This window comes from Larus michahellis, chromosome 3 (assembly GCF_964199755.1).
Source record: "Larus michahellis chromosome 3, bLarMic1.1, whole genome shotgun sequence".
Lineage (NCBI taxonomy): Eukaryota > Metazoa > Chordata > Aves > Charadriiformes > Laridae > Larus > Larus michahellis.
The window spans coordinates 44,754,373-44,782,104 of record NC_133898.1 but is presented as its reverse complement, the minus strand read 5'-3'; the positions used below and the strand labels follow the sequence as shown (position 1 = coordinate 44,782,104).

Sequence of the window (27,732 nt, the reverse complement as noted above, 5' to 3'; positions counted from 1 at the left end):
GTCAGTTTTTGTCTCTCACTCACCAGCAGCCTCCCCTACACTGACACACTGGCTTATACTTGTCGCACAAGCAACTTCATGGCATCTTCGCTCAGCCCTCAGTAACACTGAACTTCATTCAGCAATTTCATGAGCTGAATCGTTATGTTGTTAATCAGGCATGCGCAACTGGTGTACAGAAAGGTGCTGAAGCTTTGCACAGTGCTTAGAACAGGATATCGTCAAAACCCACAGCAACCTTATTTCATTCTTCAAAGTATTCAGAAGACTAAGATGCAGCAACAATGACCCAGCACAAGTAGCCACACTGAGGTTCATGCACCTCTAATGCTAAAACAAAGATTCTAACTCATCTTTTCAGGATTGAATCAATCAAGAATTGGCTTTTTCAAAGGAAGAAATGCATGAATGCTTTTAAAAACTGGGCAGAAGCACACATTTCATAATTCTCAGCTTTACCACTCCTCACTTACCAACACTCATCTTCCCAATCTGCAGAATGACACACATTTACGTGGTATTTTATCAGTAGTAAGCACTACGAAAAGCATAAGATTTTATGCAGGAACTGTATTAGTATAAATTGTAAAAGTGGACACAGTGTCTTTGTCAAACGGAGATGTTTTAACTCCATGAAGCAGTAAGCACACAAAAGGCATATGGTAGCACTGGCTAGGTATATGGTAGCAGCTATCACAGACAAATAGGAACTGGTCTGTAGAGCAAAATTTAGTGCTAAGGATCTGTCATCCCTAGTGTACATATTTCAGATTTTTCTGTTTCTTTGTTTAAACTTCAGACTAGCTCTGTTTTGGTGCCTTGTCCTGAAACTCATTTTCACCTGGAGTGTGTTCAGGACTCCCTGGGCACATCCTCTAGTATAGCAAAAGAAAAAAAAAAAGTGTCAAGTTTGTGCACTCCAGGACTGACGCTCAACTAAAACCAACTGAAGGGGAAATTATCTTCAGAAGGGCACTCCTGGTCTGAATTAAAACATGAATACAGATGCATTTGTTGAGACACTCCATTTTGTGCTCCATTAAGTTTTAACAAATGACCATATCTCAGTAATAACCACATGGAAGCTCATCACAGGAATAGGAATTGTATTTTTGTTGTAGCTACAAAAAAACAGTGACTAAAACCCACAGGACTTTAAGCATATATACGCTGAACTGTTTCCTTCCACAAAAAGCTAAATGATTTTCAGACTTCGATTAATCACAGCTTACCATCTCAGCGGGTGCACCTCTACTGCAACTGACATTCCCTCTTTCCAAGACCCTGTGATTTTTAATGTTAAAAAGTATGCCAAGTTGCACATATTAGTTACTCACAAGCCTGGAGTATAGGGCATGGCCACAATACCAGGGACGCCAGCATCCCTGCTCGCAACCAGCCTGCGCTGCTTGGCTGAAGGACAGGGTCCTGCTCTCGCACACGCTACAGGACACTTTGGGTGCAGAAGAGAGGACCTGAGCAGCAGCAGCACCAGGGCCCAGGCAGCCCCTTGCTCTAAGTGGGGTGTAGACATCACATAAGCTGGTTCTAGTTTGTAACTTGCCGTTTTTAGCTTCGAAGTCAAGTTAGCAAAATGGCTGTTGTTTTGAAAGCATTACAAAGCACACAGAAAAAATAAAAACTTTTAAAAAAATTATAACAGGGAACAGAAATTTCTCTATAAGCTATTAGTATGAATTCAGCCCAACAAACCATTTTGATCACCACTATGATTTAGCAGCACCTGGCTGCTCAGTGACATTATCTTGGCAGTATCGACCTAGCCTGTAGACAAGTACCCAAAACCATCAAAGCCACCACTGAAGTTAGCATTAATTTGCAATACTGTGGAAAGGGCCTGCAGACAGGAAAAAGAGATGAAAGTCATAAAAAGAGGGACATCCTCTCGTACACCCAGATGCGGTCCCTCAGATTTTCCTCCTGAGGCACACTGACGAAACAGCGCAGAGAAATTGCCACCTGTGCTGCTCCATAAATGGCGTACGCTCCTCCAACCTGGAGACTGGGAACTTTAAACAGGATCACATCGAGACCCTTCTACTCTCAGGAAACCAAGCGACATATTTCTGCCTGATGTAACTTGTAACATTTAAACAAGCTAAAATGGGGCTTGTTTTAAAGGGTGCTAAAGGGAAATAGTAGGAAACAACCAAACCAACTTGTTACATTTCAACAACTACTGAACTACAAAATCTTCAATCAATCCCTTCAATTTTCCACAAGAACAAACTCCCAAATAGCTATCCTCTGATATGAAGGTGGGATTTTAAATTTTTCAATTGAAGAAATTAACACCTTGTCCTCTTGCTGTATAAAATAGCCCTTTTGCTCTCATCCCTTTTCCCAAGTGTTTTAGAAAGCCTAGTGAAAGTGAGAGCATACCTTTCACACTTCCAAGATAGCACCTGAATTTTCACCTTACGTATTCCAACAAGGCACCTAGCACAAAATTTTGAGAACCACAAGACATAAATGTATCAGAGTAACTCATTGAGAACAGAAAGTCACAGATACATCTCTCAGACAGCCACTGTTTTTATTCTTTCCTTCACTGATGAAACTACAGTAATGAAAGAGTTATAAAATAGTGAGTGAATGTGACAGTTGCATGTTAAAATGGAGTCACACAGACATGAACTTTTATTCTATTATTATTTTAATAAATACATAATCTAGCTGCTTTACTTAGATAAGACACGAAATGGGATGTGTTAGATCAAATATAATTATTTCTATCGACACAATCTGCTTTTGGTTTTTGGTACTATATGAGAGTAAATCCCTGCCAACTAAAGCCAATAGGAGATCTAATCTTTACTGCCTACAAAAGGGAGGTACTATACAACTACCGAGACAAAGGAAACGGGACCATTATTTCCATTGATGTTCAGTATTTTACGCACCTTGTTATAAAGCTGATGATACTCATGGGAAAATGTAAAACGCAATTTCCGACCAGAATTTATAGTGTTTCAGAATAAAGAGTACGACACCAAAACAGGTACCAAAGGAAAAACAGCAAAGATAAAACAGTGCGAGAAATGTTACAGTGAAAGTACAGGTGATCACGGCTGCTTCTTGCTGACAGGGGGAACGAGGACAGACTGGTCTTCCTTTCCCACACTGTCACAGAGCCAGGAAGCCCCCCTGGGGAAGGTGCGTAGCAGTGCCCATCCCAAACCACAGTCAACAGATTAACAGAGGGTGAACTTTCTGTTAAGGCTACCGTTAATTAATAGGCTCATCCAGAAGAGGAGGTAAAAACCACTTTTTGAGAGGACATTTTTTCATTAGTTTCTTTGAAGAATTAATTTATTTTCAACTGCTTCAGCACAGAAATGCCCAGGTAAAAGCAAAAAAAAATATTACCTCTTGAAATACTTTCATAAACCGCAGAGGTGCACTCACTAGTCACTTTTCTAGGAACTTTCATGCATGTAAGGCATTGTCTTGGCTGATTGGGATCACTTGCAACAGTAACAATAAACATAATTCAAGATACAAGAATTTTCTTACATACAAGAAAATTTTAAAACATTAATTTTATCTGTCCAAATGACCAGTCTGTTGGAAAAACTGCACAGAAGTGTTCAGCACTTCAAGAATAAGGGATATTGTTTTGAAGAGATGCATCATATTTTTCATACATAATCTTGTGACATATTTCAGTCCTTTAACTATAAAACTCATTGTAATTATAGAGGCACCATTTTAATAGCGATGATTCTTTCACCCTTTATTTTTTTTACGCCTATTACACTTTAAAAAGTTTCCCATGCTACTATTTGCAGTGTATTCGTGGAAGAGAATTTGAATTGAATCGTTGTTAAGTCTTCATGTTTATACAACCTTTTTGAAAACATTGCCTCAGAAACAATATGCAGAACTGCATGCTATGAATTTCTGAGACGATAATATCCTAAGATTTGCTTTTGCAGTATGACTTGCATATATGAGATATTATGTTTCTGCTCGAAGGTGGAAGAATATGCTAGGAAGTATGTTCAGTGTTAGTGAAACGTATTGAAAGTACATTACGTAAAAAGTATACAACCCACCCCCCCTACCCCCTGAAAATAAAATATGTGAGTCAATTAGCACCCGGGTTTTGCATTGTTGTTTGTTTTTTTTACCTCTGCTGTTCAGAGGTAACTTTTTCAGCCAAAAAGACTACTAGTGCTTTGAACTGGGATAGCCACCGCGTGGTCAGCAGTTCCAGCTAGATTTTCTTAATTCCACGCCTAACATGAGGCATTAGAGTTAGGAAAGCACTTTTTGAAACCCTTCCCTGCAGATGGACGAGGAGTTAAGTCTCTGCCAGGAAAAGCTGGAAGTCCAAGACCTACCTCCCCACCTCTGGGGCTAGACAGAACAAAGGAAAAAAAAAAATAAAAAAAAAAATGAAAAGCAATCCATTCATCCTTATTTGACCATACCAGCCCTGTAATCTGCTCTCAAAAAATTGAATTATGGAAACACAGCAATGTAACCAACTTAGCACGCAACAGATAAAATGGGGATGCAAGATGATAATTGTGTATCAAAAGCAGAAGGCATTCAGAGTTGACCTCTGCAGAGAATATGGAACTCCATGTCCAGATTTGGGTCTAGACAGATTTAGCAGAGACACATCTTATCTCTCTGTCAGCCTGTGTTTAAATACAACTTCACATCTACCTCACTTATGCCTGTGCATGCACAAATATGTATTAGGAAAACCTTTGGGAAGAAAATTATAGTTGACGTAGAGCAATAATCCTCTGCCAAAACATTTTACAAAAGATGACAGAAAGCAGGCAGCACAAGTAATGGAAACCTCTGGAGAAGATGCCTTGGGAAAATGAGAAAATATAGTCAAAGAAAATCAGCTAATTAAGGCACTGGTATAACAAATACATTTGAATGACTGGAGTTTAAAATAAACATAGACTAGATCAAGAACTTACGAGTGTTGTCAAGGTATGGTAAGGATGAGAGAAAATCCTCTGTGACTAAGGACGACTGAGTTGTGTGATCAGTTGAAAAAAACAATATGAATTCAAAATAAAAATGCTCCCGGACAAAAAACAGGACCTATGAAGATAAAAATGGAGAAAATGTGGGGTTTTTTTAAAAAAAGAAAGACAAAAAAGAAAAGAAAGGTAAGAACTGTATGAAGTCATTCAATAACAATAAATCTACAAAGTTAAAACTACGAGGAGGAAAAACACAGTGACTTTCTAAGAGCATCAAATGCTCAAACAGCATCTGTGTCAAGTGCTGAGAGTCTATCAGTCTTACCACAAGAAAAAATGTACCACGTACTAAATTCCAAACACTGCACTACAAAGCTGTAACACCTTTCACAGCATATTAGCTGCCTCTGGAGAGGCTGAGAACCCAGCTGAACAATAAGGATGATGACATTGGCATCTTTTAGAAAGCACATTGAGATCTATCCATTTAAGTATATAGATAAGAATTAAGCATTAATAGTATTTTCATCAAGCCAAAGACAGGATAAGCAGAAGAGTCTAAGAAATATCTTGTAGCAAAAGAAGTTAAAGGAACACCGAGGTTTACGTGCTGCATTTGTGTATGAGATTTTCATTTAGTTCCAAACAACTTCCATGATTACGATAGCTGAATGGAGTTGAGAGTAAAAAATAAACCCTCATTTGTTTATTTTGTTTAAAGTAAACATTGTTTGCTCAACTTCCTTGAAATACTGCCTTGAGTATTTATATTTATTTCTTCTTGCAACAGATGAATAATGCTTTGAGGAGAAAAAACTTTGTAAATCCATAACATCTGCAAAGATTCTGGGCACAGACTAGCATCTGAAACAAATTTTATCGTATGACTAACTTTCTAGTTTATATATTCCCTTTAAAGAACAAAAAACGACTTTAACTTAGTTTGTTGCTAAGTACAAAATATACTTACCTTAAATTGCTGACTAACAGGTGCTAAGAGCTACTTACCTGCAAAACAAATCAAACAAAGCGAGTTACTTAACAGCACAATAAACTGGGTAGGAGAGCGGACATCATTTAGGTGGGTTGGTGGTTAGTCATTCCTAATTTTAATACCAGAGTTAGCTGGAAGAATGGAGTGAACCAAGGATTTAGTATAAAAGAAACACAAATTACAAACTCCAGGTTGAATACTGTGATGGGCTGTGCAAAGCTCAGTCTCAGCCAAAATGCCTTATCACGTGAACTTCACTGGCCCCAAGGTGACGGTGAGACTGCTGAGAGAAATGACTTGCACAAAGACCTGTTTGCTCTGACTCTCAGAACTGCTTCTGTCTCATCTAAGATGAGCCTCTGTAACATGGAATACAAGCACCCTACAAGGTACCATCTCTAGGATGTTCATTTTCTGGACTAACTGTACAGGAACCATGAACCAATATTGTTTATATTATACAGAATTTCACAATTTATATAATTAAATTCATTAGCAAACTCCACTAAAGCACTGTATACACTCACTGAAAGTTGGGTAAGAGCACTCCCATTTCCACATCTTGGCCTCATTTTTCTTTCAAAACTTTCTTCCTTCTGAAAACTACAAAAGCAGCATCTGTTACTATCTTTGTTTCTGTCAAAGGTGAGAAATTTGCAAGGTTGTAAGTCATTAACAGCAGTGTCTTTAATCAACAATGATAGAAATACTGGTCGGAAGGAGCCTCTGGATGTCATCTCGTCCAACTTCCTCTATCAGGAGGGCGTTTTCATAGAAACAGATAAATTCTGGAGTTTAGCATTTTTCAAAATAGAAATATCAAAGAAGGAGTTAAATAAACAGACAGCCCATGTTTCATTGGTGCAATCTTGTAATTAAACAGTTCTAAATATGTACTACAGTCAGACATCACATCTTTTTACAGCAGATACCCTACTATTGTGGCCCCTAGAGATAAAAAGGATTGAGGTTAATGGAGTTAATGGGTTTTTCACCTAAACCCAAAGTTCCCAGAAAATTGTCTGAATGCTATTTGGCATGCAGCATCTTTGGCACTGTTATACCAAATATTGTGTTATTAATCCCTTAAATCACAAAACGTATATGAACACGCCACAAATCTTTTGAATATACAGTCCACAGATGTACCAAATTCACATTTTACAACACACACACAACGTCCAAATCGTAGACACATAAATCCACCCTGCATTCATATTGATGTCCTGGCAGCTTCCATAACAGAGAAGTGGAATGGAACATTGTTTAGAAACATCATCTATTACAATCCATCACAGCAATGGCATCTTTTGTTTTCAAGATTTAAAACAGAATAAAAATTTGAACAAAATCTTGTCGAAAATAAAAGGTATGTTTTGGGAAGAAAAATAAATAAATAAATATCACAGGGATGAAGACAGAATCAGCGGTGCAGCCTTAAAAATGGCAAGACATTGCCCATGATAAGCTTTGCCATTGATTATGCCAGAATTCTTGTTAAGTTCATTTCATCTCAGCTCAAAATTTGAAGGAGGTCTCATGTGCAGCCTAAATAAATCCAGAATAGGCTCATAGGTATGTTCTTCTTTTAAGGCAACCTTGTTAATCAATGATGATAAAAAGTACAGAAAAATGGCAATCTTTATATTTCTGACTATAAGCCCAACAGTTACTTTTCATATCTAGAATTCCCCTGGTGATGTAAGGAGGTTAATGCAATACACTATTCACAACATTATGACACACTATAATTATCTCCATGGATGCCAGAAACAATTTTGACCACTGTGATAGACTGGGTACTATCCAAAAGAAACAAAACCAGTATAGATCCTAAAATATATGGGTACAAGTGCACTATACTTTGATTGCACTGACAAGAACTCAAAGGAAGCCAAGAACAGCTGGGGCTGGGGAAAGGATGATGCCAATTTAATCTTTAAGATTGACAGCTCTGTTTGGGACAAGGAAAGCTGAGCGGATGTTATTCAGCAAGGGAAAATCACTGTGGAGGAAGAGAAGCTCTAGGAGTAATATATTAAAAATAAATATGGAACTTGAGGGCAAGTTTAATGTAAAGCAAGCCAAATGCTTTGCTAAAAAATGCGGCCTTTGTACTCTTTTGAAACTATTACATGCTAAAAATGCAGCCTTTGTACTCTTTTGAAATTATTACCTTTTTTGTTTTTTCTCCCCTTGAGCTAAGTCCCTCAGCAGACGTTAAAGTAGTCGTAAACGGTGATTAGTATTCAGAAATACATTTCACCATGAGAAACAGAAATATGCCCTGAGGAGCTCAAACTCGCTGCTCTGGGACAAACTGTCCTCAACACCAACCCTGGGCAAACAGCTTCCCGAGCCCTTCCTTGTGGCTCCAGGGGCACAACATGCTGCTGGTGCCCCCTGACCCAGAGTGCACCCCTGGGGAAGCCAAAGAAAGGTGCCAGCAAGTGACAGTGAAGACTTGGGGTGGCACAGACACACAGGTCTGCTGTCCTTGTCGCAGGGAGTGATGAGCACTGCTGAGTCTTCGGGAAACTGGAAAAATCTGAACTTGCAAACCGGTTGAAGGGAAGGAAAAGCCGCTATGAAAACCTTCTCCAATTAAAGTGAACTCTGGAAACAGCTGTAATTTCCCAGGAGATCCAGCCCTGGTGTTTGCACAGGGCCGTTACTTGCTGTTTGTAAATAATTCTGCCTCAAGGTGCTCTGCTTCAAGGAAGAACCAAGATTCTTCAAATCTTACATGTCTTCTCCAACAGAAAGCTGACTGGCAGTTCTGCATCTGCTCCTACTCAACACAAGCACTCAAATAGACTCGATTTGGCTTCACAACTTTACCAGCCTGCCTTTTCATAGCACCTCATGTCCTCCTCTTCCCTCCTGCACACTGGACAAGTTCTGCTTCAAGCTGGACACAGAAACATGGCCAGGATTTGCCCTCAATAAATTCTTCATCCAAAAATTCCATTTATGCAACAGTTGCTGTCTTCTTATGACGACAATAAAAAGGCACTAACAGTGCAATCTGGTGCCATGTCCCTGGGGATAACTTAAATGACTGGCTTGAATCCTACCATGCACATTTCCCTCCAGGAAGCAGAAATATAATACTCTCAACAATTTATAGAAAGCTGTTGAAAAGCCTTCGCCGACCTCAGGAAATCAGCAAAAGTTACATTTTTACCAGGTTTAGAAAGAGGGAAAAACAACTTAAGAGACTGTAGGTGTTCTCCTGGTTTGCTCTTTGACGCCATTAATTCATTGAATGGCTAGCTCGTCATATAAACATCTGACATAGCTGAATGAGGCTACAAGATGCAAGGATGTGCTTTCAGTCAAGAGGCTACAATTCATTTGTCACCTGCAAGAAATGAGAGTGTTTCCCTATGTTTTGAACAAGCACAACAAACCCACACTGCTACAGATTTCTAAACTCACAAAGGAGGGTCTCCAGCTTCCAGGGTTTTATACATACATGTTAATCATATTAACAATGTCAACATCCAGCGAGGTAAAAAGGAAAAGACACGTTTCTGTTTGCACAGCAACATATATCTGCAGAAATGCTTTCCCTTTAAAGGATAAGAAGCATCCCTCTAGCTCTCCCCCAAAATTCTGGGTTTCTTCCACTCTAATCTCAAAAGAAATCTGCTTTTTTTTTTTTTTGTACCAAAAATCTCTTATGAAAACTAACACCCTCCTTTGACCCCAGATGAGATCCTATCAGTTAGTTTCTTCCACTTATGCCCAGAGAGAAGGATGCATTCCTTTGGACCACAAATATAAGTAATTTAAGGTTAAATTCTGTTTCGGTATATATTTATGTAATGTGCACATGTTATTTCTCTGATAGGATATTGTGTTTCTGATTCACAAACACCCCCCACATATACTATAACTAATCTACTTGGCTACACCAAAATTTCATACACAATAATGACAGTTACTTCCTTAAATAGTTTGCTTTTGTTCACTTCCTAAACATAGTGCTCCAGCTTTCAAAGGTATTTAAGATGCACCAAACTTCAAATATGTTACACACCGTGGCCTAATCAAAAGCATATTGAAATCAAACTTTCGCTGATTTTTAAATGGTATGTGGATCAAATGTTTGTGCTCAAAGAAAGCATTTTTTTCCAGCATATTTCATTGCACTCAAAAACATTTAATACAGTTTTGCCACTCTCTCTTAAATGTAATTTTCCACAAATAATAATAAAAAAAATCAGGATTGATGTGGTCCCTATAAAAATAAACATCAATGAACTCGCATCCACTGAGTTAGTGTTTCAGTATGAGTCAGAACCTTATTTATTACCAAAGAACAACAATCACTTTGTTCTCTCTATCCCAAAACTGCAAACAACAACTATTATCCAGATACTGGTAACAGGTGAAAAGGCTTATATCAAGCCTAATGACTTTCATGATCAATAGCATTAAAAATCAAAACCTGTAAATTAAATGTAGATCTCTGTGTAGTCTCATTATACCTGAACATTTACCATAACAATGCACTACAGTTCTTTGCTAAAATTCCTTACGTTAAAATGGGGCAAAATTCTATAATTCCTACTCAAACAGATCATGAACTAAGTTTTGCTGGACCAAGGATTGTAGATTTTGGCCTCAAATTCAGAAGGGAACTCGGAGAGGGAAATTCCTCCTGCCAATAGATTTTTAAGTAATACCATGATTTCTGTTACAGGTTTGACTTAATCTGGGTAAGTTCTCACATGTATTGGAACAATTATTTCTGATGATACAAACTCAGCTGATTCGCTTTAGAAAATCTGCATCTCTTCCCTGTAAACAAGTTCCCCTCCTTCATGTTGAAAGTCATCAGTGTCGAGATGAAAGCAGGTACATGAAAGCTGCAGTACGGTCGATCCCTTTGCTTTCAGCTTTTCCCAGTATGGCAATGCAACAGCTCCAGATCTCATTTTTGAAAACACTCCTTTCTCCAAACATCAAACACTTGTTCATGTTACCAGCACAAAAACTACTTAGAAACAGATATGCACAATTACATTACAAGAAATTGATGGAAGTTTTGTTCCGGAAGCTGGCAAATTTGTATGGATTTATCCAACCTATGCTTTGGGTAAAGTCATTCATCCCAACAAATAATTTCAGAAGCTCAGTGGTTGGTGGGGTTGAAAGTCTGTGCTTGTGCTAAAAGGTGACATTTGAAATGCAGCACATGTGTCGTTATTTTTAGCTTTGCACGTTAATAAAAACTCACAATGACAAAAAATACAATAATGCTGAGCTTTGCTACGCAAAATCTAAACCAAAACAATGGGGGCTCATACAACCCTTTCTGCAGTTCCATTAATTCAGTGTAAATACTCCTATGGATCAATCTAGTTCAAAGATTTTTTTTACCTAAAAAATTCGAGACACTGCAGTCACTGCCAGTGACTGACCTTGATACAAACATCAGTTGATTATCTGTCAGACAGCCCCTTTTTGAGCAGGCAGCTTCTGTTTCTTTTTTAGCAGCATATACTTTTCCCAACCATTGTTCATTCCATCTCTCACCAGCACTCTTATTTTTTACCGTCTGCTTTTGATTTTTAAATACTGGAAAAGAAACTATTCTATTGATAAAATTCTTAATACTTTCCTGTTACAAAAAAATATTTCCCTCAAATACCCTTTAATATTTCCATACTTTTCCTTAATTTGAACTGTCATGTCACTCATTGCCCCTCATCTATTTGTTTATTGGTATTTCTGTATTCCTTCTAAGCCCTCTCTTTGTTACTCCTGATACGCTTAACACTAACCTGCTATTTTACACTAAAATATCTTTCTGTTTCATCAATGACCTCACATTGCTCTTTCCAATTTACGGTCACAAAATACATAATAGTTTTAAAATTAAATATAAAATACAGAAATGCTGTAACAACTGAGAACTTCAAATCATGACTTCAGAAACACAAATAGTGGAATTCACTTTAAGTTAGTTTGCTTCAGAACCAGGGTGTCCAAACCAAATTCTTAACAGGATTAACAAACACTAACTCAACTTTCACTTTCATGATTTAGCTTAAATTGCTTGTAAGGGCACATAATGCTGCCAAATTAAACACATAATTGGGGGAAAAAAAAAAAAAATCAGTCAGCATTCTAAGAAAATGGTTATTTTTGTTTAGTTATGGAAAAACACTGTGACTGCTCAAGAATTAGAAAGACCTGGGTTTGAAAGCACAAGGACCCAGGGTCCACATTGGGTACACGTTATACAATCTCTTTCACAAATGCTTCTTCCTATGGGCTGCCACATTTGTATCTTGAATTTCCCCAGCAGGAATGCACATGCAAAGCTCATGCCCAGCCGGCTGACACACTGGCAAAGCCCTGCACCTAAGTAGGCTCATTGCACTGAGGGTTCACACACCCACCCACCCACCCACCCAAAGAGTAAAACTGAGCTTTTCATGATGTGTCAGGTCTTACCGCACATAGACGAGCCAAGGCCAGAGCACATGTGCAGGCACCGGGGAGCACCTGGGATTTGCCAGTCCAACTGCGTACACGCTGCTTATCCCGTCCATGTGCTCGGGAAATACCAGGGCATGACTGGAGCAATCAAAACGTAAGCTTGCCTGCGCTACCTTGTGTACTGAAATGCCAAGCAGATTTCCCCTGAACACAATGTCTACCCTGAAAACCAATTGGCATACTCAGCAAAGGGCTACCCCAGCAGCCCCCCATGTCAGTCATTTTTGGTTTTTTTCTGTTTCACATATTTTTACAAACGCTCTTTCTGAAAACTGCTCTAAAACCTCACTGCTTTCATGTTTAAAACCTTTTTCTAATTAAGAGTCTTCATCTATCCCTTCCCATTTATACCTCTTAGTGCTAATGCAGTTACAGAGACCAGCAAGATGTCTTTCAAAGTTTTCGTTCAACCTGTCTGAACAAATCAAACTCTCTTGTTCCTTCCTACTCCCCATAATCAACCATTTTCATAGCCCTGCTCCATTTTGATTTCATCCATCTCTAACAGGACTTGAGCTACATTTAAAAACGATCCCTGGAAATTCCTGAGCCAATAAATTTCAGGAGTGCATTTGCCTTTTTGTGGCAGCACCTCCCTAGTGGTTGGTGTTGGTGGTTCATGGTATGGATGAGCAGTATACATCGGTCTGTACCTACTGGTCAGTCATTTCCAGGCTGATAGAAATCACTAAAACTGGTGATTCCCACTTCATAAAGAGTTATTGTTATCAATCTCCAACCCCTGCAACTCGAGTTGATCTAGTTTCCTTTCCTGAGCTACCTGACTGGAGGATACAGAGAAGCCGAAGCAAGACTCTTCACGACAGTGCACAGCAGTAGGACAAGAGACAACAGACACATGTTGGAAATTCCATTCAATATAAGGATTTATTTTTTCTTTACCACAAGGTGATCAAATACTGAAACAGATTGCCCAGAGCAGTTGTAGATCTCCCTCCTTGGGGGTATTAAAGACTTGACTGGACACAGCCTGGAGCAACCTGATCTAATTAGACCTCTTTTGAAAAGGGGGTTGTACTAGGTGACCCCCTGGAGGTTACTTTAAACCTAAATTATTCTAGGGTTCTTTCATTCCAGTTTCTCTTGACTGATGAACAACATGACCTTATTTTTCATTTCCACTGCTGATGACTTCCTATTTTGCTACCAACACATCAGCATTATTCTACCGTTTGCTAAAGTCACTGCTAACAAATAATTAAGAACATACAAACAAATCAGTATTTTATGAAACTTATGTGCTACTAATAATCATGTGCTAATTTGTTCAGAATGAAGGGATGGATATCATCCACTTCTCTATTAGAATGAATTAAAATTTTTTTACGTGCTTCGACCTCTGATGTTACTGGGGTTGTTTCTACTCCGGGAGGTGCCCTGTCTTTATTCCCATGTTCAGCATCACAACGGAGTTTAATATTAGTCTTCATTATCTTGATTCTTAGCCGAAACTAACCCTAATCCACTTCTCATCATAGTAGCTCCATGTCTTCTTTAGTTGTTCATTCACTTATTACTACACATAAGGTACATTTCTTTTGCAAGATTTAAACCACCATGACGATTTAATTTTATCCTCATATTTCCTGACTGTGACAACAAAGCTGTGTTTTCCATTTTGTGTAGGCTTTTTGTCAGCTTTGTAATGTGTGTTTTGGAAATGGTTATTTATTCACATAGGTCTGGAGTCTTTCACCTTTGTTCCTAAGCAAGGAAAAAAGAATTCAGGTTTTTCTACAGGTTTTGTACCTCTGACCTGTGGAATTCTAGTCCTGCTCCATATTCAGCTCTTGAGCGCATCACTATAGGTATCAGCATCAATGAGACTCCTTAAATTTATGCTTTCAAAGTTAGAAGATAAAACAAAGTACAGATTGCTTTTGTTCATCAGATCATTAAACTTAAGTAGCATTACAGTGAAGCTCTTCTCAGACATTCTGGCTTGCTTAAGTCCAGTTTAAAAGAGCACAACTCCCTGCTAGCACAGGGGCTATTAAGTAAAGAAATCTCTTATATACAGGAATGGTTGGGTTCAACCATCATTCTCCAATATCTATTTAACAAGTAATACGGCATAGCTGTTGCGCACGTCATTGTGTGGCTGTGAATCAGAGTCGTATTCAAGGAAAATTACATATTCATTTTGCAGTATTTATGATGCAATGTATGAACACAGGTGCTTGCTGAGCCATGATGAATGATAAGACTAAAAGCCAGACATCTGCACTGAACAACGTAAATAATTCAACTCCTATTTGCTCTTCAGAAGCGCTGAGGATCTACACCTTTAAGCTGCAAATGCTTAATTCTATCAGCTGTCAGGTGCAAGGCTCCCCTCGACAAACTGCAGGCCAGAGGCTTTAATAATTTCTGCTTAATTCATTGCATTTTAGCCAGCATGGAAGTCTGTAGTCCACCAACAGTATAATAAAACTAACACACACCTTTCACCTTCATCTTACAGGCCAAGACGCTAACCATTCCTGAGGGCGAAGGAGCCTGGTCTTGCTATGGAGTCAAACCCTCTGGTTTCACAGGATGCAGCCAGTTTGGCTACAAAGACCATTCCCTGAGTGCAGGTGGGTATCGTACAGAGATACCCCCACTAAGGATTACATCAGCTTGTAATAGGTACTGTGGGAGTCCCAACTAGCACCAGCTAGTAGAAGGCCAAGTATCTGCTGGTATGTTCTCCTCTCAGTTCTTGCCAAGTACACTTTCAACAACTGGGAGAGCTGGCCCTCATATTATGCTTCCTGCTGTAATCCTAAACTGACTCGAGCTCTTCAGTACTTTATTTGACTTCATTCTAGTCTGCTAATTTCACTTGCTCCCAGCCCATGCAAGTCCTGAGAGCCCACACTTCTTAATATCTGAAATACAGCTATTTGAAATCATACTCCCAGAATAGACGTACATACATTTCACTTGAAGCAATAGGATAAGTAGCATTTTAAAAGTAAAACAAGAATAAGACAGGCAGTGTTTTCCTGCTGACAACTGTGTAAGACAATGTAGCAGACATGCACTTTTGAAATGCAGGTGGGCTTTTATCCCTGCCAGTGCAATGCCAGTGGTAGTTCCAGATGTGGGGAAATTGACACCCACAAATTAAAAAAAGGGATTTGCAATGATTCAGCACAGAGGAAGCCTGGAGCAAACTGTGACTATCTAGAAATCTGGAGGAGAGCCAGACAAACTTACGGCTCAAGCTCTTTGGAGCCCTGTCTGAAATCAAAGCTGCTCCCCGCTTTGGTGGGAATTGCACAGGAAAAGGATGAATGGGAGAGGGTAGATGACGGGTATAGCCTTCATTGCACATGCAAAAGGGTACAAATTACAATCCCTTGAGCATACAGAGGTGAAGCAAGGTTCATAACGCCTTATTATATTAAGCCACATTATGAAAATGACTGTTTACATTGGTTCATTAATGTTTGTACAAGGCTGCGAACATGCAAAGTGGTAAGTATCAGCACAGGCATCAAGCATGGTCTCTCAACTTTGACATGTTCATGAGTGTTGTAACAAAAGAAAATACACTTTAATCATAACAATTATTGCCCACAAAATGTGGTGTTTAGCATATTGTGTCTCTACATAATTTCTGACCATTTAAACTAAGGCAGAAATTGGTATCATCAGTGGATATCATTATCCTGAGCAATTTATTTCTTCCAAAAGACAAAATGTGTACAATCATCAATAAATTACAAATGCAACCCACTAAACTAGCACATTTGGCACTGCAGGGCTATGTAGGTGCTGTGTTGCTAAAATACCTTTCGTCAGATTGGGTGCAATGTCTTACATTGTATTGCCTGCTGAAAGGGAGGTTATTTCTCAGTTTTCTACTTTTTCTTTTAATTTTTTAATTCTTTCATAACTGTAGCAGACGTCAAATCAACCTGAGGTTTTAGGAGGAAGTGCAAAGATCTATTGCTTAAAGAGAATACCCCAACACTTCTGAAAGTCAGTTTTGTTTGAACGCCAGCTAGAGCAGTAAACACTATAAAAAGAAGAAATACATATCCTCAGCTCTGCTGGATGAAAGACTGAAAGCAAGGGAGACTGCAAATAAGTCTCTTCCCCAGCCTTCATGCTCTTGCAGGGCAGGTCCTTTTCTCCAGGCGGACTCTTGGCTGAGCAATACCTGCTCATTTCCTGGATCAAAGCAAATTCTACAGTCTTTCTTGATGCACTTTCATATATCTCTGTCCGACACTCCGAAGGGTTGGCTACGTCTCTCTGCCTCTCCCGGCTGGCTGCAAAGGCAGCGCTCACCACATGTGCTTGGGCTTCCCCAGTAGTGCTCAGGGAAAAGGGCAGCCTGCCCTGCCCCCAAGGCATCCACTGAAAGGGAGGCACAGGGGATGGTCCAGCCTTCCCCTCTGCTTCTCAGCTACAGCTTTTTAAAGGAGCATATGGCCAGCAGCAGGAGGGAAACTGTTAAACCTCAGGCAGGTTAATAACGAAAACCCTCGAAGACTGGTGTTGGGACCAATCTTACTTAATACTAGTATTAATGACCATGGCACAAAAATATAAAAGCAAACAAATTTCCTGAGACCTAAATGTCTGGAGGCCTTGTTAATAGAAGGAGGATTGGGGGCTCACACAGCAAGAGCTGGATTATCTGGAGGGGCAATAGAAATGGCATGAAATTTAATAGCAGTGTGCAAGGTCAGAAACTTTGGAACTAATAACAAGACCTTCTGCTATAAACTACGAGGTTGTCAGCTAGAGGAGCTACATAGGGAGAAGTATATTTGTAGAATATGAGATGTCTGCAAATCATCAGTCATGGAAAGAGTAAACCCATCAGGTGATGTACCCTCAGAAGAGCGAAGGAAGCTTAATTTCCATGGTAAAGGCCCCTACAAGAGCTCCTCCTTTGAAATACTACATGCAATGCCAACAATGTTCCAGAAAGAGTCCTTCCAACCAGAACAGGCCCAGAAACAGGCTTCAAAATTATCAAGATAATGTTCTGATGCAACAGGACTAGACAACCTCGCCTTTTACCCTAGCAAGACCAAGACCGAAGGATAGTATTCTTGTCTGGTCATTTACTAGGCAAATTAAACAGTCCAAAGCGGGTTTAAGCTAAAAGACACACAGGTATAACTTTTAGAAGAAAATAAGAAAAAACACGTCTAGCAAAGTTCTGGAAGTGCCTCCCCATTGGTGTCCCATCATCTTAGGTGGGGTTTGAAAAGTTCATAGAAAGGTGAAGGTGAGGGGAGTAAACTTGATGAAACAGGACCAGATTTACAGTAGGAAAATTACTACCTATATGCTACATATTAGCACCAGATCGTTATCCAACACTTCTCTCTGTGTTTCTCTGCAGCAATCATCCACAAAATTTATTTTTTTAGCATTTCTGAATAGCACTGGCAAGTTTTTTCCCCTCCATTTCTTGCAAAAATGCCAATAGCTTCTTTTGCTTTTCTCACTAACACTGTAATGGTGCATCTCTCAAACACCTGAAGGTACGCCTGACAGCTTGCCTCCTGCTGTGCTCCACACAACCTCTCTGCAACACAGGGAAGTAGGATTTGCCCATTCTGCCTTGCTCCAGAGGCCTCCTCTCAGCTGACTGTTATTATTTTTGTAATTTCTAAAACAGTATGGTGTATTCCCTCAAATCTGTGCTGTCTATCATACTTCCCTAGCCTACATACAATGCAATGTGCCACCTGGAAGAAATACATCACTTGCACTGCTCCCTCCACCTCGATGCGGTTGCAGACACATCCCTTCCCTTTAAATGAGATGACTTGTTGCAGAGCAAGCCTGTCCTTAGCCTTACACCACAATAATTGCTGAAGTCAGAGAGAAAAAGGCATGCAACATACACATCAGGCTGTTAAAAAACCTCAACCTTGTGAAAATGGGCAACAAGAAAAGGAGGCTTGACAAATTGTATAAATAAGGCAGCAGCAACTTTTGAAGAAAGAATTAAAGCGAGTAAAGAAAAAGTAGAGTAGAAGAGAAGAACATTCCTCTTCTAAGGTTCTAAAAGCACCAGAGACACACACAGCTCCTCAGAGCTCTGCTCATGCCTGAAAGTGATTTCAGGAAACTAGCAACATCTCACCAATGGTGCAAAAGGAAAGTGGGAATTTATTCCATGTTTTCCTTGACAAGATTCACGCACTACAGAAACAGCTGCTGTAAAAGGACAGCCAATGGTTTAGAGCTCCAGCTTGGATTTTTAGTAGAAAGAGCAGAAAAACAGTTAAATTAAATGGGCAGAAAATGAAGGCCTTCCCTCAGAGGGACGTGTCTTCAGTCCCCAGATAATCAAATAGCAAAGGCATTTCTCAAGAGAGCAGTTTGCTGTTGAAAATTTTAATTTAATCAGATTAGGTTTGGTAAACATTTAAATAGAAATAAAACAAGAGCATTCTTATTTCTTTGGACAATACTAAACCTGAAATGTTTCTATGTCCCTAAACCAGAATATCATAGAATGTTAATTTTGCCAGACTTTGCCTCAAACTAGAATGACGGAAAATTTCAAAATCTCCAGCTCCCCTGGGGAATGGAAATTCCAGTCTCCAGTCAGCTCTCTCAGGTGTCACTGACAAAATTATACTGGATTGTCCCCACACCCAACTTTTCTTTAAGTGTACTCACAGCATTTCTGTCTTTCACTGAGAAAAATTATGTATTTATTATATAACTAATAGCAGCCACTGACCTCTTCTGATACACCTTACCAGGACAGCTTTATTTTGCAGGCTGGAAACAAATCATCCCTTCTTCAATATTAGGTACCACCTGCTAAGCCTTGAATGTAAATGAACAAAAAGACATTTGCAGAACACAACCCCCAAGCAGGATCAATTCCTCCTGACACTATAACTATTACCTAGACTTCTCTTCACTTTTCTAACAACATCAGACTCAAGCCCAGTTCTAAAAGCTGCATCTAGTTTGTAATTAAAACAAGCAAATGTTTGATTTCTCTTGTTCCCTCTGATAAAGCAGCAAAGGTCCTTTTCACCTGACTCCAGGAGAACCACTTAAAAATTCCAAAGGCCTTAAAAATCTCAATATAAACGAGCTACAAAAAAAGTTCAAGAGAAACAATTTCCCCACTTCTTTAAGGTTTCCGCATTAAAATCAGCCTTTCACAATGACTGCACATTAGAAAACTGAAATTGTTGCCAACATGAACACTACACTTAGATCACAATATGAATTAATGAGCTTGCTTTTCACCTTCATCTCCCCCTTCTCCAATGCTTTCCTCCCCCTCCCAAATAAATGAGCTGTGTTCCTAATAAAGTGCTTGAAAGGAAGGCTGAGAAATTTAATAATAAAAAGCTCTCTGAAATTAAGTTTCTGGCAGTGCTTTAAAAAAGAAAATGTTATTACTTGGTCCTTTTCTTTTCCCCAAAGCAAATTTCAGTCCTCTGAGGACAGCACAAATATAAAGCAGATAATTTACAAACCTTTTATTCGGCAATTTGCCTGGTGCAAATAAGCAACTATAACAGGAATTGCCAACTGAGTATTTAAAAGATTCCAGTATAGGAAGAGAAACTGCATATTGCAGAAGAAGAAAGTCTCTGTCTAAACTATCAAATACTAGACTTTCAATAGGGAGCAAATTGTCGAACATGTTAATTTTCATAGGAAATAGAACGGAGCATTAAGAACCGAAAAACCAATGATTATTGTTGAAGTTCTTATCATACAATAAGTGTCCTATCTCAGCTCTTTTGCATTTGCTGTACTGAAGATGACAAAGGAGAAAATAACAAAAGTTTGCCTTAGACTATACAAGTTCAGAACCACAAATGAGCAGATATTTGGCAAAGCAAACGCAGACTTTTGCCTCTGCTCACATCTCATCCAGAAGTTACCAAAATACTCTTGAAAATTTAGAAAACTAAAAAATATCAATTAAATTGTGAAAAATTAATGAGGAAAACAAAAGCAAGGCTATTTCTCTAATTTTGCAACAGCTACGATGTCTTAGACTGCTTCTTACATCCTCTCAAAGAAAAGAACAGTGTATGAAAACCAGGCTCCAGTGAACTCTCTAGGAATTTTTCTGTTGCATCCATTGGGTCAGGATTGTGTTATAATGCAATACATAATTCTGTAGAATTATTTATCAAGGGACCTGCAGGCTAGATTTTCATGTCCTCTCTTGTAGTTAATAGCAATACCATTTTGCATCACCATAAATGTGTATCATTTTGCAAGATTCATGCTTTATCCCTTAATCAACTCCAGTGACTATTTTGGACTACTTAACACTCACCACTAAAAAGAAAAATTATTTTGTGCTCTGTCCCACTACACTTCACATGCTTCTCTGTAAAATAAAAATGGACTGAGAAATTTCAGGATTGGATTTGGAGTTTCAGGTTGAAAGCTCATTAGGTCCTGTGCAAGTTTAAATTTGGATAGATCAAAATTTTGAAATCTACGCTAATGGCACCTTGAAGTTTAAAGGCAGGGAGCTTGTAAGACTATTCATTTTTGACCGAGAAAAGTTGGGAGGAGGTATACATGTAGCAGAACCAGAAAGCTGGCTCTGACATCTATTTTGCAGTTTGTATGTTGCCTACCCAACAACAGCAAAGCATTCAGATGGATCAAAGGTACAAATTCTGACCCATTTTTCACATGCTGAGAAAATTGTATTGGAAATTGTGTTTTTAAAGTGGCCAGGATTTTCAATAGTCTATGAATAATTTCTAAACAGCTTCTTCCAAATTTAGAAGAAATGATGGATGAATAACTATTGTTCAACTAGTACTTTAAATAAAACTCAAGGTTGAGACTATACAAGCGAAACTTCAAACACAGATTTTAAAAATAAGTTATATATGCCAGAATCTAGGATTTAAATTCAAGCATCACTTCATCCTTAACTAGCAGATCACTTATTGATGTAATCATTAATGCAAAGCAATACCTGTTTTATTATTTTACTTTATCTGTAAATATTTTACTCACATTCTGTACGCAAAGTTTAGCAATGAAATACGTATAACTAATGTTACTGAAATAGTCCATAGAGTCTTGATTCTACCATGATTTCTCTCTCACATACAGAGTTGTGAAAAATACACATAAAAGATTTTATCTGTGGAGCCATCTCTGATAGTAATGTTAAATGAAGAAATCTATGAAGGCTTATAGAAACCTTCTTTCTTCCCCCAGGAACTGTCAGGGATCTGCCAGATAACCCCTAAGAATAAGATTTTTGCATGTAGATTTCTGATTCAGCTGCAAATAAATTGCTACGTGTTGCCAGACAATTCCCTATGCTCTGAGAGCTAGAGGAGGGTTAGAAACAAAACCGCATCCCCACGCAAAGCATCTAAGCATAGAATGGCTAAAAAGCGTCATCTTCTCCCTTTCAAGTGCAAGAAGGAAGGGTCCCTCCATGCCAGCACTGCTGGCACGTTTAAGGCTGCGGTGGGGCTGAAGGTATCCAGGCCTCACTTACTCCTACAAACACCTCTTTCAGCAAGACCTGATAGCACAGACTGTTAGCTGTCTCCTATCTCGCAAGCCATGTAAAGCATTTTCATAATCTTGTGCCTCTTAAACAGAATGGAAAACGCACACTTTTCTGGTTTGCCGTAACTAAAGCAGCTCCCTCTGATAAAAGGACGAGTTATGCCTTCAAAGGATTAAATTATGCCACATAATAAAATTAGGTTTTGCCCTGGATAGACACACCTAAAGCTGTTTTTTATCTCATGAATGAGAACTGTGTGTTTATATCAAGGGCAAAAAGAGCTCATTGAAAACTGACAAAGTGTGTATAATCCTTGGATGAATTAGAAAAGCCAGAATCCATAAGCAACTCTGTGTAAGAAGGATTCCCAAATGGACAATCTCATCCTGAATGATGCTACTTTTCAGAGATGAAAGGGGAGTAGAGACAGATTATCCCCCTATGTCTTATTCATGCCTGGTGTAAAATAAAGTGTCCTTTTAAAAAAAACCAAACCAACCAATACATGTAGCTTATGGATCCACTACTGAGCTGAGCAGACTGTGCTGGAAGGAGAACTGCTCTGCTCCTGAGAAGGAATCATTCACAGCTTCTAGCACCAAGGGGAAATACACGGTTTTTATGCCATCTTCCTGCAAGGTAATTAACAGGGACCTTCAGCTTTACTCAGCTGATTTTTCTCTCCTTAAAATGTCAGAAAATGGCGTTCTCTAGATTTAGAGTGAATCCTGAAGTCAATAACCAAATACGAATTCAGACATCATACAGTGGACTCCATATTTCTGGAGCCTGCTCCTGGTGTGCTTCACAGGACTGACAGGAAGGCTTTGGCTGAGGAGGAAGAGACGGATCTGGCCTTTCCTTAACAAAAGGCTGCATTTCACCAGCAAAGACATGCCACGTTACCATACATCCCCTGCTTTGACAACAGCAAAGAAGTCTGGGAGAAGTGGTACTTGCTCTTAGAGCATCATTTGAAGAATTGTCAACAGAAGGCAAACAAGACAACACACTGAGGGCATAGAAATAACCACCAGGATATGGCTTTGACGCTGATGTCTCTGAAACGGGAGGCATACCACACAGCGGGCTGTATGTCCAAGGGAGGACAGCTGCCTCCTGGGGCTTTGCATGTATCAGTGCCAGTCTGCGGGGCAGCTCTCCACAGCCCTCCACCCCTCCAACCACTGCCCCCTTCCTTTCACTATTATTGTTTTACAGGATTACATTTAAATTACAGACCTCAAACTAACCGGGAAAGTTAAATCCTTTGGAGAGTGAGTGTAAAAAGGATTACCTATAACGCCTGGTTCTTGCTGACCTGCACCACCACGGCTCCTCTGACCTCTGCAGAGGAACAGAAATCACACAGGCAGAACAAAGGGCATTATTTTGTTTTTTTCCTCCCAGGAGAAAGGAAGACAGAGGTAAGAGACACTACTTGTTAACATTTATATTCTGCCTGCTCACTTCTCTCTCTTCTGGCTTGTGGCATTTCACTGCTGCTGCTGACTGAGGTCTCCCACGTTTCCCCACAGAGGGGACAGCACATGTGAGCCACTCCGGCGAAGACCACCCTCCCCTTGGACACTCACACTCCTCATTCAGCTCAGTAGGGCTCTCCTTCCCAGCACCAGTTTTCATCCACATCCCCATCCTCCAGCAGGAGCAGTTCAGCCCAAGCCCTTCACCTGTGGTGCAATAAAAATGAGTGCTGCTCACACTTCTGCTAAGGCACCAGGCAGCTCTACCTGAGAGCTTGCATACCATACTGACTGGAGTTTTCATTGCCTTCCTGGCCCCTCAGACACCAGTATCTCAGAGGATTATAATTCTGCTAGTTCAAGCAATAATGGCATGTTTCTGGATAAGCAGAAGTATAATACTTCAGGGTGAAAGAGGAGACTTTTAAACAAAGTGACTTCACCTGACTGCTTTGAGAGGGATGGTACAGCCTTATGTTATGTCAATTCCTATACTGATATCTATGGGGAAAAACACCTCTTACGGTCCTTTGAGAGAGACCTGTATTGACCACTGGAGAATGGCTGAAGTTAAACACTCCTAATCCCTCTTTGGTTCTGCATTTCAGGTTTCAGAAATGTGTGGGCTGGCCATTTCAAGAGATGGACCTTAATCCAAAGTCTGGACCGAGTCCAAGCCCAGAGTAAAGGTAGCAAAAAAATTCTGGGGTCCTTGCAGTTTAATGTTCCAAACATCCTAAAACATCCTAGTTGTAGTACTGCCACTGACAGACACATAATCCTTGGGAACCGTGACCTTCTCATTAGATGCAATCCCAGAGCAACTGAAGCTTTTCTCATCTGCATTTCAGTCAATATTTCTTTAAAATCTTTATATCCACACATAAAGTGGGACTACTGTTTCAGAACCTCATCTATCTTGTATGTACGTTGAACAACACTAAAGACTTCTGCCCACACAGTTTGCTTATTATTACCCTGAACATCTTGACAATTCCAATATTACACTATATGGCTAACTACTTGCCTTTATATATCTCTTGGCTGCTATTGTAAATTAGGAACTTTCCTATACTTTCCTATAAATCATCCTTGTAGACAAAGCAAAACAAAACCAAATAAAAAAAGAGACAAAAGTAGCAGTAAAAATATTTTCTGTCGATACAAACAGCTTAGCTAATGGGTTAGATTCATTTCTCCCAGACAATGGGAGATGCTCCTCTGATTAGATTTCAGTGTAGTAGAAAGCAGACAATTAGAGGATGAGACAGCATCTTCCACTTTGGGCATACTGTTTGAAATGTTTTAACTGTTTTTTAAACATAGTCTAATGATAAAGAAACTTGGTTTTCAGTTTTTAAAACAATCTACTTAACTTTTAAGTGCAACTGAATTCCCCATTTATTCCAGCACTTAGAAAACATTTCTTTGTCTTAATACACACCATCACACAGTGATAAGCACAATTTCCCATTTATTAGTGTTTATTTATATTTAATGCACATTTATCTTAAACTCCTCCCTGTCTTCCAATGAGTACATTTTCTTTATAATTATGTGAACATCTTCTATACTATGCAGCATGTACATGGAAATCATTTTGTTCTCAAAACATAAATAAGAATAATAACCTCGTTTTTCTAAAGATCACTACAAAGATCTTGAATCTGTTGAAGGACAGAGCATGAGCCAGGGTGTGTATCCCTCTTAAATTGTATATAAGCTGTCAAAACTCTGATTCTTTATCTCAGTTGGCTTAAAACAAACAAACAAAATCCCACATTTTTTTTATTCATTCTCTGCTGTACGTATAACCCAAGATGGCATTCTGTCAGACAGAGACAGCTGGCAGCAAGGTTGCCCGTCTCTGTTTTGCAGATACTTGTAGTTGCCAGCTATTTGGAACAGCCCCCAGTCTTGTCTCACAGCAAGTCAGGTTGTGTACCCGGCTGGCATCAAGCCACAGCCATCATGGCAAACTGTAAAAGACTCTGAAGAAGCAACAGATTTTCACAGAAAGAAAGAAAAAAAAAGAAAAAGGGAAACTGGACTGTGGAGTGTAAAAAAAAAAAAAAGTTTAAGGTACTCAGAATGAAAAATCTCTTCAAGAAATTCTTTACCTCTGGATTTCAGACTATCATTTGTTTTGGGGTCATCTGTCCTTTCAGTGGAAGCGTTACCAGCCTGCAGCTGGGAAAACTGCCTAATCCCATCCTCCTGATTACATTAAGAGAATTTATAGCAGGTCCTCGAGCTCTTACGTGACTCTAGACACATGACTTCTAAAAACCAGCTTCTTTAGGACACTCAAATCTGCACAGAACTCTGAATGAGTAAAAATAATTTTGAAGTCATACACTTTCAAGGGAACAATTTCAACTATTCTCATACTTTGCTGAACTCTTACTTAGTTTTTACTGTGTTAACAGAGTAAGAGGATGCAGAAAGTTCTATAGGCATATTGATTAATCAGCCTATTTGTCAAGAGTTGGAGTGATGACAATGTAAACTGATGAAAATGTTAAGTTCTGCGCCCCAGAGAGGACACCCAGCAGCAATCTCAAAGGGAGCCCTGGCAGCACCATGCCACCGAGGGAGGGACTCAGGCACACCAGGAAGCACCTGCCTCACCACCACCAAGCCAAATGGCAGAGACTCTTCACAGGGACTGCAGAAGAATTTATAGCAGGTCTTCAGCACTGGCTGCACCAATATCAGAAACATTCAGTAGGAACAGGGAAAGAAACCCTGTACTAGAGCATCACGGATTTAATAACCACTTTATGCATTAGTGGCAAAGCCACAAACAATTCAAGCAGGCCTTCACCAAAATGATGTTATCAAAGCAGAGGCAAGAATTACGCAGCCATCAAAGGGACAGGAGCCATTCAGAAATCACAGGAAACAGAGGGCAGCGAGCCATGAGAACTGCAGTGCTGACAGATAACAAAGAGAGAACTCAAAGTGAAAACAAAATTCAAATTCCAGTCGTATTTGGCCACGTTTTGCACAGCAGCTGCTGACACTCACTTGCAACACAGGGGAAGGTTAACTTTAAACAAGAAACTTCCAAGACTATGCAACCGTTCCTAGGAACTTTCACTATTTTGCAATATATAAATCAGAATTACAAATCAGATTTGCCATTGGTACCCTGGATTGTTGTTTTCATGGGCTGTCAAACTGTCTGCATCTGTACCTTTACTTATGGATTCACTTGTCACCTGTCTGAAAAGAAAACAGCTTAAAAACTTCGATTTAATAGAGAGACTAGAAAGAAACATAAAACAACACATTATGAAAATGCCTTATAAAGCATCTGTTATAAACCCCTTCTTTTGTTTACTGCTTAAGGGATGGCAGCAGGTGTGACATCCTCTGAAGCTGGTAAAGTATCACTTTACTGCAAAGCTCATCAGCAATGTCAGACACCCAACATGAGCATGGTTCATTAGTTATTTAGTCAGTCTAAAATCCCCAAATTTGCACTTGGTCTAGGAACAAGAGTACAGGGCAGAGACATGACAAAGACATTATCACTCATTTGAGAAAATACTTTGAATTGGAAGAAGAATCTCAAAGCCAAATGACTTTGGTACCTAGTAACGGCTCTAGTGTTAAAATGTTGGTTGACATGGTTTGTTAGCTGGTTTTGGTTGGGCTCCACTGATGCCTTTTTACTGACCCTCTCTGTTCTCTCATAAGATTAGGGTGAGATAGGGACATAATTTGTACAGGACGCTGCTCTGTCCCCACTTTGGGGATGCTGCAGAATGGATATTTCTGGATTCTGAAAGCATCAGCTGTAATTCAGAGTGGCAGAATTAGTGCGGAAGCCCACCTCAGTTTGCTTTTGTACGTATTTCACTACCACACCATCAGCAGATATTAGCTCCTTCACTACAGGAAGAAATAGTAAATTTCAGCTCTCCTTGACCATCTTTTCAGCCAGCACCTTTCCAATATAATTCTTGACTTCCTCCCCTACACTGACGGCCATTTTTGGAGACCATGAGGCAGGGAGCATTTCTTCTAACCAGGGAGACCTCCTCCATAAATCTCCCTTTGCCCACCAGCCCCCAACAGTGCTGCACACCCACCTGTCCTTTCCCTTCTTCCCCATCTCCTCCCCTTCCACCCAACAAAAAATCCAAAGCACAATATGAGATCTAATTTTGGTAACTGAACTTTTAAGTCATTTGTAGCACCGAAGACAGACTATCCAGTGTGCCCCAAAAAACACTT

General features: G+C 39.5%; 1 protein-coding gene across 6 annotated transcripts in view; it reads right to left on the bottom strand.

Moving 5' to 3' along the window:
* SMYD3 (SET and MYND domain containing 3) overlaps positions 1 to 27,732 on the bottom strand; it is a 417,003-nt gene that overhangs the window by 196,480 nt on the left and 192,791 nt on the right. Inside the window, exon 1 of one of the 6 annotated variants that reach the window (XM_074579952.1) lies at positions 4,968 to 5,560. The exons of the other annotated variants lie outside the window; for them this stretch is intronic. The gene's annotated coding sequence lies outside the window, so the exon portion shown is untranslated. Of the gene's footprint in view, positions 1 to 4,967; positions 5,561 to 27,732 lie in introns of those variants that run through there. 6 annotated transcript variants of the gene reach the window in all.